The following is a 17787-nucleotide window of genomic DNA, read 5'->3' as shown; positions in this document are numbered from 1 at the left end:
AAGCCAGGGAGGTCTTTGTTACAGAAAAAAAGACAAAAGTCATTATGGACAGTGACAGTTGTGTCCGAGCGGAGTATAGCAATCTCCGGGCAGGGTTACATGAATTCAAACTCAAGTGTCTGAACTTCATACCATTTACACCGCGTCACAGGTGGTAGTGACTAAGGATTGTTATTATTTATTTTTCTTTTGTTGCCTGTTGGGTGAACGTCTGCGTTACTTTATAATGAAACAGGATAAGCCTCTTCAGGCTAAAGCCGAAAAAACAATGCATCAAATGGGATTAAACAATAGGAGTGCCATCCTATGGCTAATCTCTCAGGTACAGCTCTTACCTTGCTCTTTTCACTGTCTACTAATAGGCTGGGAATGGGATTAATGTCAATGGGGCTTAGGGTTTCAAATATAACTCAACAGGGATGACTTTCCATAAATTATTAGGATGAATATCTCAAACCTGAATACTGAGCCCTGCAATATTGTAGGATATATGTCTTCTGCTGCATTGACTACACTCTACATTCACTTTGTCACTTCTGTAAAGATTCACTTTGTCATCAGATAAGTAGACCCCTTGTAGCCCCCTTCTTTGCTAAACCATATTCCCCCCCTTTTGCTCCTTGATCCCAAACTTAAGCTTAAAGCTAAACTTAACCATATCCATGGCCACCTTGACAATGTAAAGATCTAGATGAAATGAAAGCAAGAAGTAAATGCATCAAGGAAATGCATATAGAAGTAAACATCTGACGAAGTGACTGTAGAAGAGGTAAGTGTAGAAGATGTTTTTCGAAGGGATTGTGTCCTCCGACGTATTCCTCATCTTAGATATATATCCTTCCAGCTCTGCTGGCCTCGGAAATTTTTTTCTCCAGAGGGCGCTGCGCGTCGACGTCCCTCGAGTCGATGACCCTCGACAGCCGCCGTATCGACGCTCAACGTCATCCTGCCTATAAAGGCCGCGCGCAGCGTCCGTTGCTCAGTTCCGTTTTTCCGCGCTACTCGGTGCCTCGGAATACCGTTGCTCAGTTCTTAGTAATATTTACTTCAAGTTATTCGAATCGTACTCGATGGCTTCCTCGTCGGAACCGACAACCCCTCGATCCGGCTTAAAAAAATGTCGAGATTGTGGGAAAAAGATGTCGTTGACCGATCCTCACAGAAATTGTCTGTGGTGCTTGGGAGCCGAACACCATTGTTCGGAGTGCGAGGACTGTATGTCCATGACAGCTAAGGCCCTGAAGGAGCGTAGGGGGAAGCTGGAGAAAGGTAAGACTTTTAAAGCTTCTTCTTCTTCGACGAAGTCGAGACATTCGTCTCCTCGTCACCATTCACGCTCCAGGTCTCGGAGTGGGTCTCATCACTCCTCGAGATCGAAACACTCGAAGAGGAGACGTCGAAGATCCCCTTCTCCGTCTTCCTCTTCCTCTGTTTCGCCAAAAATAATCCCTTGCCCCACGAAACATAGTTCCCGGGCTGAATGGGAGGAATTCAGAAAAAACATGATGAGCGTCTTCGAGATAGCGGCCTCGACCCCCTCGAAGACTGCCGAGAGCGATGCTCTGGTCGAAAGACCCGAAGGTCAAAAACGCCGCGAGTCGCAGTACCCGGCGAAAGAAACCTCTCGAGCGCGTCTCGAACCCTCGAGTAGGACCATGACCTCCAAACCTTCCTCGAAGGTTCCGTCGACGCCGTCGACGAAGGTTCCGTCGACGTCGAGGTCTTCGACGCCGTTGTCGAAGGGACCTTCGACACACAGGTCTGTCGACTCGACGCCGGCCTCGACACCGGCGTCGACGCCGAGAAAAGTCACGATGACCACACATCCAGTGACGATTCCCAGGTCCTCGGCGTCGATATTGTCGAGTAAAATTCCAATTCTGTCGAGGTCCTCGGGGCCTCCACCTCTGTTTTCGACGCCACGCTCGAAGCCTTCGACGTCGGCGTCGACGACATCGACGTTTTCGAGGCCAATAATGACAAGTTCAGCACCCTCTGCCTTGGAAATGGGATTTACTCCCTTTATTAATTCAGAACAATTGAGAACTATATCCTCAATTTTAGAAGAGGGTGATTTGTCAGAACAAGATGAGTTACAGGGACCTGTAACCCCAGTTAGAGAGGAATTTTCCTCTGAAGAGCGCAGATTAAAGGATCTTCATGATTCTTTACATGAGGCAAGTGGTTTAGACACTTCCCCTGAGGTGGATTTTGCTAAACCAGACCCGGGGGAGCATGCTGAAACCCCCTACAGAGCCTTAATGGCCAGAATTACAGAGTTCATGGGGTGGTCTACACCTTCACAATCTTTCCAGCAAGATGACCTCACGGATATTCTTGACAAAGGCCCACAAGAGGATCCAGTGGTGCCCTTTCATGAAGCTCTTCAGAGAAAGATCATGACAAACTGGGAAACCCCAGATGTAATACCAGCAGTAAATAAAAAACTGTCTGCAAAGTACAGGGTATCTTCCACAGACCCAGAGTTCTTGTCTAAACATCCATCCCCAGAAAGTCTGGTGGTACAAGCAGCATCCTCTACCGACGTCAAGACGGCTTATCCTACTGTCCCACAGGACAGGGACGATAAAAAATATGATATGGCTAAGAAAGTCTTTTCAGCATGTAGCATGGCGTTAAAGTCTGTTAATGCTACTTGCACCCTTGCTAGGTTCAGCCATACACTTTGGGAGTGTGCTTCTACAGCGGCTGACTGCATCCCGGAGGGAGAAGAAAGGGATGCGTTCCTGAATATTATACAGGACGGTAAAGACGCTATGTGCGAATCCCTCCAGACGGGCATTGATTCGGCTGACAGTATCAGCAGAGCAATGGCGGCAAGTACATCAACCAGGCAATTCGCTTGGTTGAGAAAGTCGGGTTTTGCCCCAGATGTGCAAGCCAGGCTCTTGAACATGCCATTTGATGGCTTTTCTTTGTTCGGGAAAAAGGCGGATGACAGTTTAGAGAAACTGCAAACTTCAAAAGCAGCAGCAAAATCCCTAGGAGCTGCAATCCGTCAGACTCCTTTTCGTCCCACAGGAACCTCTGCGAGGGGCAAGTCCTTTCGCTTCTACTCCTCATTCGGAAGAGGTAGAGGACGACCGGCTCAAAGGGGTCAAAGAAGAACTACCCGAGGTGGACGGGGTAGATATTCTAAAGCCGCAGCAACAGCAGGTGCCTCTTTACCATCGGCATCTGCATCAGCCGCCCCAAAACCACTCTGAGGACTTCCCTCACAGGACACCTGTAGGAGGCAGGTTGACTCAACATCTGGCAGAATGGCAGGCTATCACGTCAGATGCTTGGGCATTGGAAACAGTTGCCCAAGGTTACTGCCTACCTTTCCTACGTATACCTCAGAGTCATCCACCGGGGATCAGCTCTCAGAAAGCTCCAGATCCGCTCCTCTTGCAGGAAATTATAGACCTGCTAGAGAAAGGTGCCATAGAACCGGTACCTGTAGCGGAGAGGAACAAGGGCTGGTACTCCCCTTACTTTCTCGTTCCAAAGAAAGACGGAGGACTGAGACCCATCTTGGACTTGCGAGAATTGAACAAATTCCTCAGGAAAGACAAATTCAAGATGGTCACTCTTTCTCAGATCCTCCAGGCCCTTCAGTTTCAGGACTGGTTGGTATCTCTGGACCTTCAGGACGCTTATTTCCATGTGCCTATCCATCTCAAACACAGGAAATACCTGAGGTTCGCAATTGGCAACTCTCACTATCAATTTCGAGTACTGCCTTTTGGGCTGACCTCCGCCCCGAGGGTCTTCACCAAGTTAATGTCGGTAGTGGCGGCAAGTCTAAGGAGGGAAGGGATTCACGTCTACCCCTACCTGGACGATTGGCTGATAAGGGCTGTTTCTCCGGAGCAAGCTCAGATCCAGCTAAATCACGTATGCTACTCCCTTCACAAGCTGGGCTTCTCCCTCAATTTAAAGAAGTCTCAAATGATACCATCGCAGAGACTCCAGTTCACAGGAGCGATCCTGGATACTTCCCTGGGAAAAGCCTCGCCACCAGAGGTGAGGGCTCAAGATATTCTACAGATGGTTACCAAGTTCCAACTTGCCCAACGTCTCCCAGCTTTCGACTTTTTGAGGTTGCTAGGCCTCATGGCATCCTGCATTTTCCTTGTGCCAGAGGCTCGCCTGAGAATGAGATCCCTCCAGTGGGCACTGAGGACTCAGTGGTCACAATTCTCAGGGAGAATGACAGATCTTCTTCAGGTTCCCGGCAGGGTGGCTCGAGACCTTCAGTGGTGGGCCTGTCAGGAGAACATTCTGAAAGGAGAACAGTTTTGGCAACCCTGGCCGGAGATAACAGTAGTCACGGATGCCTCACTCACGGGGTGGGGAGCCCACGCCAACGACTTGACCATCAGCGGTCGTTGGTCTCCATCGGAGTCCAGACTACACATCAACCTGTTAGAGCTGAGAGCCATCAAACTTGCGTTGAAGGCTTTCCTGCCAGTTGTACAAGGGAAGAACGTCCTGATAATGACGGACAACACGGTGGCCATGCATTACCTCAACAAAAGAGGAGGCGTAGGATCACTACCCCTGTGCAGAGAGGCGATGCAGCTCTGGTTTTGGGCAATCCAAGAAGGAATCTCTCTATCGGCAGTTCACCTAGCCGGAGAGAAGAACTTGACAGCGGACGCTCTGAGCAGGCAGAACACAGTCTCTCACGAGTGGGAGCTAGCTCAGGAAGTCCTTCAAGAGATCTTCGCCCTTTGGGGAACCCCTCAGGTAGATCTGTTCGCCACCAGCCTAAACAGGAAATGCGACCTGTTCTGCTCAAGGGAATTTCCTCCGAGAGGAGCTCTGGGAGACGCGTTCATAGTGGACTGGGAGTTTCCGCTTCTGTACGCGTTCCCACCGGTCCCTGTCATTCCTCAAATGATCAGGAGGTTGAGAAGATTCCGGCGAACCATGATCCTAATTGCCCCGGATTGGGCCAGGAGAACGTGGTACCCGGACCTTCTAGACTTGTCCATCTGCCCTCCATTTCGACTTCCTCTCAGAGAGAACCTACTCTCACAGAAGGGAGGTCAGGTTCTCCATCCAGACATCAAAACCCTCAACCTTCAAGCTTGGCTTCTGAACGGCTGAGGTACAAGGATTGGGACCTCCCTGATGATGTTATGGAGGTGTTGCTTTCGGCAAGGAGGCCAGCAACAAAGTCTTTATACCGCTGCCGTTGGAACAGATTTTGCAGCTGGTGTAGAGAACAGAATATCGACCCATTTTCATGTGGTACACCAATGGTTTTGTCCTTCCTACTATATTTGGCAAATTCAGGCCTTCAAGTTGGCACCATTAAGGGCTATCTCGCAGCGCTATCTATCTTTAAGCGTACTGCGGAGGAACCATCCTATTTCAAATTACCCTTGGTAATACAGTTTCTAAAGGGGTTAACCAATGTTTATCCCCCAAGACCATTCCAAGTTCCCCTATGGGATTTAAACTTAGTATTAACTTTCCTGATGGGGACACCTTTCGAACCTCTCCATTCTTGTTCGTTAAGATTCCTTACCCTTAAGACTGTTTTATTAATAGCACTTACATCTGCTAGAAGGGTGAGCGAATTACAAGCTCTTTCTTGTAAACCCCCTCATACAATCTTTCACAAAGACAAAGTTGTCCTGCAAGTGAAGCCTAATTTCCTCCCAAAAGTAGTCTCTGAATTCCATATCTCTCAGAAGATTATCCTACCATCTTTCTATCCTCCTCCTCACCCGGGGAAAGAGGAAGAGAGGTTACACAGACTAGACCGTAGGAGGGTTTTAAGTTTTTACATTAGTAGACTAGCCAGGATAAGACAGGCAGACCAGCTGTTTGTAGGCTACGCAGGTCACAAGCTGGGGTTACCAATAACTAAGCAGACCATTTCCAGATGGATCATTCTAGCCATTCTGGAATGTTATAAACTGGCAGGGAAAGAGCCCCCTCAAAACCTTAGGGCTCATTCGACCAGAGGTATTGCAGCTTCATCGGCCCTCAAAAGAGGCGTGCCGATTAAAGACATATGTGCGGCCGCTACATGGTCGTCTGTCCATACCTTTACACGTTTTTACAATCTGGATTCCTCCTCTAGTCAAGAGACTAGGTTTGGAAGGGCTGTACTGCATTCTATTCACCAATAGAAGACAGCGTGAAGTCAGTACTCCCTCCTCCGAATATAGAATACTGCTATGGGAGCCTATCTAAGATGAGGAATACGTCGGAGGACACAATCCCTTCGAAGAACAAGTTACTTCTTACCTTGTAACATTCTTTCGACGGGATGTTCCTCCGACGTATTCCTCATCGACCCTCCCATCCATCCCCGCAGTTTTACTTCCCTTGTTGTTGCAGCTTACGCTCCTTCAGGGTGATTAGTCTAGTCCAAACAGTAATACTCTGGGCTACAAAACGGAACTGAGCAACGGACGCTGCGCGCTGCCTTTATAGGCAGGATGACGTCGAGCGTCGATACGGCGGCTGTCGAGGGTCATCGACTCGAGGGACGTCGACGCGCAGCGCCCTCTGGAGAAAAAATTTTCCGAGGCCAGCAGAGCTGGAAGGATATATATCTAAGATGAGGAATACGTCGGAGGAACATCCCGTCGAAAGAACGTTACAAGGTAAGAAGTAACTTGTTCTTCTGATTGATGTAAAGGGGGATACCAACATTGCAGCCCAGGAACTCGTTGACATGTCTGTTCTGGATGTCATCCAGTTGATACACAGTCCTACTCGGTCCTATGGCCACACACTTGACATACCATTTGAACATAATCGCAACATTTCTGAGATCGCCACACCCTTGCTTTCTGATCCAGCCACCACCTCATCCAAGGTACCCTACTCATGCCATGAAGGTTTAGTCCCAGTTACCCAAAGCTTTAGCAACCCCTGATATCCTTTAGACCAGGGGCAGAAATTACTCATACCATGTTTGGTCAATGGTTTATCCTTCACCCTGAAGAACTGAATCATTCAAACACCAGATGTTTCTCTGCCCTCCCTTCCATAGGTAGCAGCATCCACCTTGCATGCCGGGCCAGTATACAGGTGCAAGCACACAGCGAAAGAAACCCCCTGCTCACAACAAGCGATCGAGTTTCTGCCCCGATAGAAGCACTGCATCCCCACTTCTGGATATTAGAGATGCTACACTCTTCAGCATAAAGAATGACCTCCTTGCAGCCTTCAGTCTCCTAGACCTCTGAGCAGTCTATAAAACGATTGTCCATAAATCAGCGTCCACCCCACACCTCTGTGATCGACAATTTTAACATCCATTTCAATATCTACAGCAACAACATCCAACTTAGAATTTACCTCGTGGACAGTTTGTCCTTGATCACCAATGTAACAACGAGCCGATCAGCAATTCAACAATGGATGACTGAAAGCCGTCTTTGTCTGAACTTGTTGAAGCTGGAAATTCTTCTCTGCCGTCCTCCACAAACTGTAATGATTCTCAGCCTGTGTCCCTCTATTCTTGGCTCTCCCTTTTTCCGGTGATGGTGACACAGAATCTAGGTGTGCCGTTTGTTCAGCACCTCTTGCGCCACAAATCTCAGCACTCTCCATATGATGGTACTCAATTTTTCATATACATGTACGGATTGCACCAGTGTTGGACATGACCCACATAGTTAAAATGATTCAGGCCTTACTTGTCTCCATAGTGGATTACTGTAACAGGGTGTATCTGGGACTCCCATTAATTTATATTTGTATTTATTTGAAGAAGAGAAGTTGATTTCCATCCTAAATTACTTACAATAATACATTTACAGATGGTGGGGGCATTGCCCTGAAGAGTGCCTGTACACTAGCACATAGGTGAGAACAATTGGTAAGCCAGTATATGAGGGTATAAAAAACTAGACATAGAGCAGGGACAAAAGAAATAGAATGTAAGGGTGTGGAAGGAGGAGGCAGACACACAGGTGGCATTCATTTGGCTACAGACTTTTATTGGTTCAAAAAAATAAAGAGAACACCCTAACTTTCCCTCTCTTCTGGGAGGGGGTTCCCTGCCTCAACCAAAACACTATGGATGTCCAGGAAAAATAAAAAGTTCCATGTCCTGTGTCAGAAACCTATTTCCTTCTCTTACACTTATGACTAACTTAAAGTATTGGTGAGGTTTCCTATTGCAGAAAAATATCTCCCTTCTTCTGGAGAGCAGACTCTGGTTCCAGTAAAACAAGGGACTGTTCCCTGGGGGAATGAATGACTCCCTTCCCCAGGTCGCAAACCTTTTACAAAGTGAAAGCAAAGTTCCTAATAAAAGGTATTAAAGAGGACTACAAGTTATTGGTCCAACTCAAAGTTCAAAGTCCCAAAACATCAGCATTCCTTATTGACCATAATTATTGATGTTACTGTTGGATCCCTGGAGAGTCTCCCATCTCCATGTGTTCTTCTAGCCCAGGGAGTATGGCTCTCTTCCCATGGATCTTGTTCAAACTTTATTCTGTGTGGTGTCCATTATGCAAAACCAGATGTGATGTATTTTCAGCACCAGGGGATATGCCCTTCTTCATATGGTTCTTTTGAGACTTCTCACAATGCCGGAGGAAATTACTGCCTTTCCCCTGGCTTTTGCCCAGCTTCACTCAACACCATGGGGAATGCCTCTCTTCCCCTGGTCTTTCTCAGGTTTCTCACAATGCAAGAGGAAATGACTCCCTTTCCCCTGGTGTTTCTCGTGCTCCTCACAATGCCAGAAGAAATTACTCCTTTTCCCCTGGCTTTTCTCCAGCTTCTAGCAACACCAGGGGGCAATGACTCCCTTCCCCTGGTCTTTCTCAGGTTTCTCACAATGGCAGAGGAAAGGACTCCTTTTCCATGGCTTTTCTCCAGCTTCTTGCAATGCAACACCAGGGGGAATGGCTCCCTTCCCTTGGTCTTTCTCAGGCTTCTCTACTGATAGAATAGCAGACCTGGTTCACTATCCTGCCAGGCACTACTTCTGCAATTGTCCATTTAACTATTACACATTCTTTTCTGTAATTGGTCTCCCAGACCCTTACTTTGGGTGCAATTAATCATTCACAGTCTCTTTCCCAGGCTTTCTTCTCAGCCCAACCATTATACTTTCTCTTCTGTACTTGGGGGTCCCAGACCCTTACTTCAGGTGCATTTATTCATTCACACTATTTTTCCCAGGCTTTCTTCTCAGCCCAGTTCTTTATGGTACTTCTACCCTTCTTTATAGGGCCCCAGGCTCTTCTCCTGTCCCCACCAGCTAGCCCCGGCAAGTCCCTACCTTCAGGCAGATTCTGTTCAGGCACGGCCGGTCCCAGGACTCAATCTTTTCTGTCTCACGCTCTCCACGTGCTACGCTCCACCTACGGCATCTTCGTAGCCGCTGTTCCCTGCTGGCCTGCCTTCCCGACGTTGTCTTTCGTCGGTATCAGAAACCTGCTTCCAGTAGGGAGAAATGTCACCTTCTCGCCTTGCATCTCGGTTCCCTGTTGTTCCCTTCGCCTCACCACCGACCTGCTTGGGGCTCCTCGAGGGAAGGCTGAATGTCATCTTCAGTCCTTCTTCCCATTATATATTCCAGTTGCTCACATATTGTCCATATTGACTAGAATGCTGGTTTTGGTTCTGCAGAACGTTCTGCACTCTGTGCCTCTTCTTTGTCTTGGTACTGATGTTATTATTCTCAACTGGGTTACTTTGATTCTTCTTCGTCCCAGTGTTTACATACTCGTTTCAGTACTTCTTAAGGAGGTTGGATGATCTGGGCACTATTACACCCAGTATAGGGTGGGAGGATGAGGGGGTTGTAGTATAGTTTGGATATACTACGTTCTACCCGGATAGTCATTCTTAGTTCCATAGGGGGATCCCTCCCCATGAGATCCATCCGACGAGTACCACCCCCAGGGGGATTATCGGGTAGCGGTCTCACCTCCCTGGCCTCATGGGAAGGGGCTCACACTTGTGGAGAAGGGACAACATACAAGGATTCGTCACTATATACAAATTCTGAGACTTGTGGATCTGCTTAGATCACATTATTATTATTATTATTTAATTCTTGTAGCCCGCCACATGCCTATAGGCCCCAGGGCGCACAAAAAACAGAAGAGACAGACAAGGTTCAGAGCCGGCAAGGGAATACTGTAAATACTGCTATTTAGTCTGGATTAAGATTGAAAACATGGTGTTTAACCAATTTTCTAAAGAGGCCAAGGGTACTTTGCGATCTTATTGAACCAGGTAAGGTGTCCATAACAACGGAGCCTGGACATCATACAGGGTGCATCCAAACGAGACCAATTTGTATCTGGGCTGGTGCAGAGTAGGATGGTCTATGGGCCATAACTGTCTTCCCGGAATGTGGGGCTTTAGGCGATCCTTAAGATATTTAGGGCTTATATTGGTCTGGCATTTAAAAGATAAAGTGAGGATCTTATGAGTAATCCGATGTCTAATAGGGAATGAATGCAGTTTCCTTCTAGCACCTGAGACAGGCGTCCGTCTTGACAGACCATGAATAGCACAAACTGCACCATTTTGTGATACCTGTAATCAGTGCAGGTTAGCAACTGTCGTACCAGCCAGCAGGCTCTTGCAATATTCCAGACTGGAATCAATTAGTGCTGTGGCTAGCAGAGAGCAATTGCTAACTGAAATGAAAGGGAAAATATGATTCAATAGTTTGGTGGTGTTGCCACAAGAAGATTGAATGTGGGAAACATGAGTCTTCATAGTGTTCAGGATTTCAATCAGGCAATACACCCGGGTCTCGCCTAGCATGTAATGCACAGATGAAATACTTATTTATTGTGTCTATAGGTTCAATATTCTGAGTGATATACCACTCATATCACACCCTTCTCAAAATACACCCCAGGGCACAGTGGACCAGTATTCAGGCTCAGTGGTGACAAGACAAGACAATTCAGAAATAAATAAGGCAATTGGATTCACTTATAGCAATACAGAATATAAAAGACAGAGAAAAGAACACTTTTGGCTGGTGAAAAGATAGCGCTTAGGTTAAGGTTTCCCCTGCAAAGTTCTCAATTCTCAAATGAGCAATTCTACACAAATGTAAGTAAGTATCAGGTATTCAGGAATAAAAGAACAGAGTACAGTGTTTGAATATAGTCTGTCTTCCCTCCCAAACAAGGGAGAAAAGCGCTTTTGGAAATTGACACTTTTTAAACTGAAAGTTGAAAATGGCTTTGTGAAACAATGAAAACTATGCAAAAATCCTTAAATTGATAGAAATTCTTATGGAAGCAACACTGAACAGGTCCTAACAAACATGAGCTACAAGATGAGCAACATAACACACTTTAAATCAAAATGGGAGTTAAGAAACACTTTGAATGGGAAAAGACACGTGTAAAACTTTTGCAAAATGCAAATTCGCTCCTAATTTCCGCTATGCAATGTTTAATCAAAACAGGTACAATACACTGTTTCGCAATGCTGTTGTTGGTTGTGGGTGTAGCTAGAGGTCTTAGGTTTAACTGAGTTGAAATTAAGTCTCTAGCTATAAAATTGAAGAAGTTATACAAGTTTTAATGAGGTGTTTTTGAAAAAATAGAACAGAGAAAAGCAGAAATTCGGTTTTCCATAATTTTTATTAAACTATATTAATGAAAAAGAGAATGCCACCCGTGAATCTCCACAGTTACGCACGGCCGCTTGTAACTCTTCACGTATGATACTCTGTTTTCCGTTCTGGGAATTACTTTATTTAATCAAAATCACTAATGGCTTATGGTCTAATGAAACAAATGAGAAAAAAATCAATGTGAACACTAGGGATTACTACAGGGTTACAAAAATCGTTCTGACAATATTAGAGGTTCTGAAGTTAAAGATGGGATAGGTTGAGAGAGGGATAGGACAAGGCAAATATACTATGGGTTTATTATACTTACAGTCCACTGTAAATTAAGATTGGACCGTCAGGTTCTGGTCATCACAGGTCAGGTCTACAGGCAGCAGGGCACCTCTGGTGGAATTGGATCAGCTGGGCGGTTCTGGTCAATAGGACTGGTACCTCAGGCTGGATTGGATTGGATGGGCCCTTCTGGTGGCTGGACACTGTAGGTTAGCAGTATAGAAAATTGCAGCAGGCAAGCATGAATGGTAGCAAGCCAAACTGGATCAGAATGATTTCCCTGAAATGATTTTGGAATGGTTCAGGATTTGGCCTAGATGAAAAGAGTTCAGCAAATACTGGGCCTGGGCTTTGCAAAGTAGTCTGGATCAGAATAAGATGAAGAATTCTAGAACAGGATGAAGAAGTCAGGAACAAAGTGCTGCGTGGAAATCAGGATGTAGTCAGGAATCAGTGTGTGTCTGTGTGTGGCAATATTCCTATATTTTTTATTTTTTTTATTTTTTTTATTTGATTTAGTTGTTAGTACAACTTTACAAATTTTCATTTTTACAGATAAACAGATAAAATCAACATTTAGTTACAACATATAAAAATAACTATATAAAATTACAAATGTATTTTTTCCCTATTTTCAGGTACAAAAAGTGCAACTTTTAGGAAATTCTTTTTGCATAAGGAAATGCTATGTCAAGTAATTGTATAGCAGCAATGCTGATCGATATTTTTCTTGCACTGAAAATTTCACACCATATTTCATCATAGGATCGACTGACATGTTGCCATGTCATTTCTTTCATCAGTTTAAATCGATGTGGAACAAAGGCATTACATTGGACAATGATATGAGCAAGCGTTTCTGTTTGAGATTTATCATTACAAAACCGACAATGGCTCTGCTTCTTTGTGACCACACCACGTCTTACCAAAATTTCATTGACTGGCCATAGATTTTCGCAAGATTTTCGTTCTTAAATTTACAGATTGACATTTAATGAGATATTCAGCCATACTACCAAATTCCTTGTGACCAAAGAGAGATCTATTAAAATCTTTTAGTCTTAGGCACTTTTCTTGAGTGGTTATCCAATCGGTCTGGTACATTTTAGTCTTAGCTCGATTCGGATTTGTAATCAATAGATCAATTGATATATGTGCTTCAACAAGGGCATTCATAACATGTGTTCTCCATCTTTGTGGAAATGAGTGAGTCGAGAATAAAAGGTAATTTGCTAAGATGGCAAGGCTATCTCGCTTATTTATCCCCATAAGACATTTTCTTAGAAGGGTGCACATTTTCCATGTAACTTGAACATGAATGGACAGCAGGCCAAGTTCAAATCTCAGTAACATGTTCGGTGTGGACTTGGGCAGTCCAAATACTCGTTTCCAAAATTTTGCTTCAATACCATTCCAGAATTTAAAAGTTCGCGGGAGCTGAGATTCCAAACCATATATAAGAACAGGTATTAACTTTTGCTGGTAAAATTTCATGATCGGAATGCAAGTAAACTTACCAAATCTTGCATGAATTATTCTGGCCTGTGAAATTAAACCTGTTAATTTGGTTTGAATTGTTGTCTCAAGTGCATTTTCTGAGCCAAAGTTGTTAAAATATACTCCTAGATATTTATATTCGTTCACGATCTGCAATTTTTTATTGCATATCGACCATGTATATTTAGTCCGTAGAGACGACTTTGGTTTCCCAAGAATAATAATTTGCGTCTTATGTTCATTCACTGTGAGATTATTTTTTGTCACATAAAGATCGAGGACATTTAATAAATGTTGGAGCCCACTGGGAGTTTGGGAAATGAGGACTAGATCGTCAGCATAAAGAAGCCAAGTGACATCACAAAGTTTATGGTAGGGGCAGAATTTCAAACCACACTGCCACGGCTGTGATAGGTCAAAGGCACTTGCCTTTTTCTGGTTGGAAGTCAGAAAGAGCTGTCATATTTTATGATGTGATTTGGGAACTCCCACATTGATTTGAACCACAATTTAACTTTCCCACAAATGCACATTTCTATAATGATGCCCTCTAATAAACTCGGACACATACATTACACATTTTGTGGGTTATCCTGACATCTAACTCCCACCTCAGCGAGAGCTGTCTTTGTTGTTCTGTGGAATTTTGTCAATTTTAATCATAACTGTTTGGCCTAAAAATTCCTAATCCAGTACATATCTGGGCAATTACCCCTAGAACATGGGTATACAATATTATATTTGCAGCATCAATAGTTTTGCTACAATTATTCTTTTTGCGTAACTTTGGTTCCTTATGTAGTACAGGGTTCACTCACGTCTTCACAGAAAGAGCATACAATTAGATTTAGAACTACCAATTTTTAGATTTGTCCTCCTTCATGTTGCAAAGTTAAAGGATTTCAAAACTTAATCCCCAATAGGATTTTTAAACAACATATATCTTTTGGCAGTTTTTTTTCTCCTTTCAACAGGCAACAGCTGTCAAATTCCTTTGATCAAGATGGGGGGTCCAGAGGGAAGTTTCCTGCCTCTCCCCTGCAGGGATCAGTGTTCAGCCTGCCATTGTCCTTGGCTGGGCCAGAGTCAAATCTCTAATGAGTTCATTGTCTAATTATGTGAGAACCTCAAGCATCAATTAAGCCTTCCTGCTAGCAGTGGAGTGTCAACCTGAAGTGTCAATCTTTCCCAGGCTCGGCACTGTCCAAAAAGAATTAAATAGTTAACTCCAAACTGGGTTACTTTAAGTTGCCTACATTTTTCAATATATAAATGAACACAGTTTATAGGTGATGTTGCCATTTAAAGAATTGGGCCATTCACAAAAACATGCTTTTAAAAAGGTGATTTTGCACTTCTTCATGGAAAAAGCACATTTAAACTGAATCTTTTAAATCAGATTTTCCTCTGCAACACACACATTTTATTCAGCATTATTTCTGTCCTTCAAGTGCTGGGATTTGTCTGCATTCTGGATGTATGTATTCAGCCTTTGCTTGGAGTTCTCTCTGCACAGCTGAAATTGTTACATGTTTTGCCATTTTTAGCCACATTTTTCCCGTGGAACTGAAAATAATGTTGGGCTGGTTTTTCATGAGATACATTTCTCAACTGCTGTCAGTCAATGAGGCCAGGTTTCTCTGAGCCACCTGGAGGATCTGTGATTTCAGTACACTTTTAATTTCAATGATTCACTGGAAAATGAATTTGAATATAGCACCAAAACAGCACGTTGAAGGTTGCCATTGGTTGGGGAAGCTGCATTTTAACAGGCATTTTCGGTTTTTCTGTGGCCTTGCTTCACGTAAAATGTAATATCACCCACTGGCATTCTCCTGCAGTGAGTTCTGTTTTCACCCCCACTTTGACTATTTGTGGCAGGGGTGTACAGCCTTTTGTGATTGTGCCACATGCACAGTTTTGCAGATTTTTGCGTGCAGAGGGGTTAGCGCATCCATTTTGGGCTGTTTCTTTCCTCGTTTGTACAGTGAGGCAGTGGGGCACATCGGCATGGGTAAAAATATCCCACATAAGCGCCCCCCCGGACTTCGGCTTGACTTCCAGTCATGGGTAAGTCGGTCATGTGGGATTTTTCTTTCTGTCCATGTGAAGAACACCGGTTTCTTCTCTCGTCAGCGAATGATGTGACACGCTCTCCTCGCCGGCTCTGGTTGGAATGGGAACAATATCTTCTCCCCTGCTTTCTTTTCCAGTGTGGAGCGACACTCCAGATCTCTTGGGTTTTTCCTCCCGGGTCCCCGAGGAGGTCCTCCTTGGTGATTAGGTGTATTTAGTGCCAGTACTAGAAAACAAAACATAACGCGGTTATGAACATTTTCCCACTACTGTTCCCAGGGGGATTTCAGCAGCGGGATAGACGCATGCATTTAATGACAATTTACAATATTCCCTGCATGTATTCAATGACAATTTTACCAATTTCCTAGGTGTGCAGATTCTCTCCCTCTGGGTTTCCGGTAGGCTCTTCTATTTGCCGCAAAGTATGCCTGGGATGGCAACTCTTTAGCTGGTCTATGTGGACCCACTTGTCTTCCCCTTCTGTCAAATTTCCCATGGGTATGCAGATTCTGTAGGCGACTGGTGAGATTTTGTCCACAATTTCAAAAGCTCCCCGCCAGCTGGGCAGACATTTGCGCTTCTTGGCTTAATTCCTATGGCAATTGTACAAGTAGACCCTGTCTCCTACTTGTTATTCCTTTTTGGTTGTCTTAACCTCATAGTGGGTCTTCATACTGTCTGCAGATCTTTCTAGATTCCGCTGAACATCCGCAAAAGCATGTTGAAGGTGTTTTCTCAGATTCTCAACATACTCATGAGTTGTGGAGGCATTTATCAATGTCTGCTCTTGGGTTCTATAGAGCAGATGCTGGGGTAGCACCATCCTTCGTCCAGTCATCAGCTCAAATGGAGACATTTTTGTTGCAGAAGAAGCGGTAGATCTGATGGCCATCAGGAAAAGGGTAATTGAATATCCCAACTTGGCCCAGAGTCTGCCACACACTTTTTTAATATGGTCACAATGGTTTTATTGTACCTCCCAACTCCACCACTAGAGGACTGGTGGTATGCAATGTGTAGTTTCCTTTTTACCCCAAGTATCTCCCACATCTTTGTCATCACTTTGCGGGTGAAGTGACTACCTCGGTCTGACTCAATCCTTTGGGGTAGTCCAAAATGCGAGAAGATGTGATTGATCATCAGGGCAGCTGCTGTTTCTGCCTTGCAATTTGGAGCCGGAAGACATTCCACCCATTTAGTAAACAAGCATGTTACAGTTAACATGTACTTGTTCCCCCTGGAGGAGCGAATCACGGGCCCGATGAAATCGACTTGCAAATCTGACCAAGGCAGTGTCATCCCCCTCTTTTGGAGGGGAGCACGGTGTGTGAGTGATGTTGGCTGAAATTGTGCACACCACTTCAAGTATTGGTCGCGGTCCTGCCCCATGTGTGGCCAGTATGCAACCTCTTGCAAGATTTCTAATGTAGTATGAAACCCCAGATGACCGGCTGTGGCCGCATCATGGGCGTGACTTAGCATCAGGCTTCGGAATGAAGTAGGGACCACCCACTGGTCACAGCAGACATGGATTTTCTCACCAACAAAACCGTCTTGGATTTGGAAAATTTTGGGACATTTCATCAACACTCTAAGGTCCTCCTTCCCAGTGCAATCTGTATCCTTTAGGGGAAAGTTCTCAGGGTCCTCAATGTGTTGATAAAACTTACAAATTATTGGATCCCCTTTTTGAGCCATGATTAAATCAGCATCTGGGGTCTCCTTACTCCACTGGGCAGTTGAGAGTCCATTGTGAGCATTTGTCTGGGACCTAGTGGTAGCAGTGACCTGGATTTCCCCCAACAGGGACTCACTCTCAAGTAAATCCCCTTGGATGGCTCCGGTTTTGGCCAGCTGATCAGATAAGTCATTTCCAGTTTTGTCTGGTCCCTCTACTTTGGAATGACCCTTGATCTTTTTCCAGTAGATGGTCATCCCACTGGAGGTGACCAGATCATCAATATTTTGTATTTGTTTTCCATGTTTTTGTGGTTTGTTGTTAGCACATAGCATGCCTCTGATTTTCCAATTAACCAGGTGCTCCTTGAACCCGTTCCGGACATAATCTGAATCAGTGATTATGACCAGTTTGTGGAGTTGGTGTTGGACAGCAGTGAGGATGGCCTGATGCACTGCCATCAGCTCTGCCACCTGACTACTACGGGGACCGATTTTGTACCCAGCGGAGGGTTCCGGGGCATCATTCGCCCAGGCATTCCCCACGCCGGCCACTAGTTCCTTTTCCCCATTGTTGTCAACATGGTAGGAGCACCCATCCACATAAACAGTGGGCATTCCCTCATACTTGTCTTACTCATAGACTTTGTGTGGGG

General features: G+C 44.9%; 1 protein-coding gene across 3 annotated transcripts in view; it reads left to right on the top strand.

The window, feature by feature from the left end:
- Nucleotides 1-17787, top strand: part of LOC138503670 (solute carrier family 13 member 1-like) — a 989022-nt gene that overhangs the window by 478279 nt on the left and 492956 nt on the right. The gene's annotated exons all lie outside the window — the stretch shown is intronic.

Source organism: Ambystoma mexicanum, chromosome 11 (assembly GCF_040938575.1).
Source record: "Ambystoma mexicanum isolate Mex_15411 chromosome 11, UKY_AmexF1_1, whole genome shotgun sequence".
Taxonomy (NCBI): domain Eukaryota; kingdom Metazoa; phylum Chordata; class Amphibia; order Caudata; family Ambystomatidae; genus Ambystoma; species Ambystoma mexicanum.
This window is presented reverse-complemented; position numbering and strand designations above follow the sequence as displayed.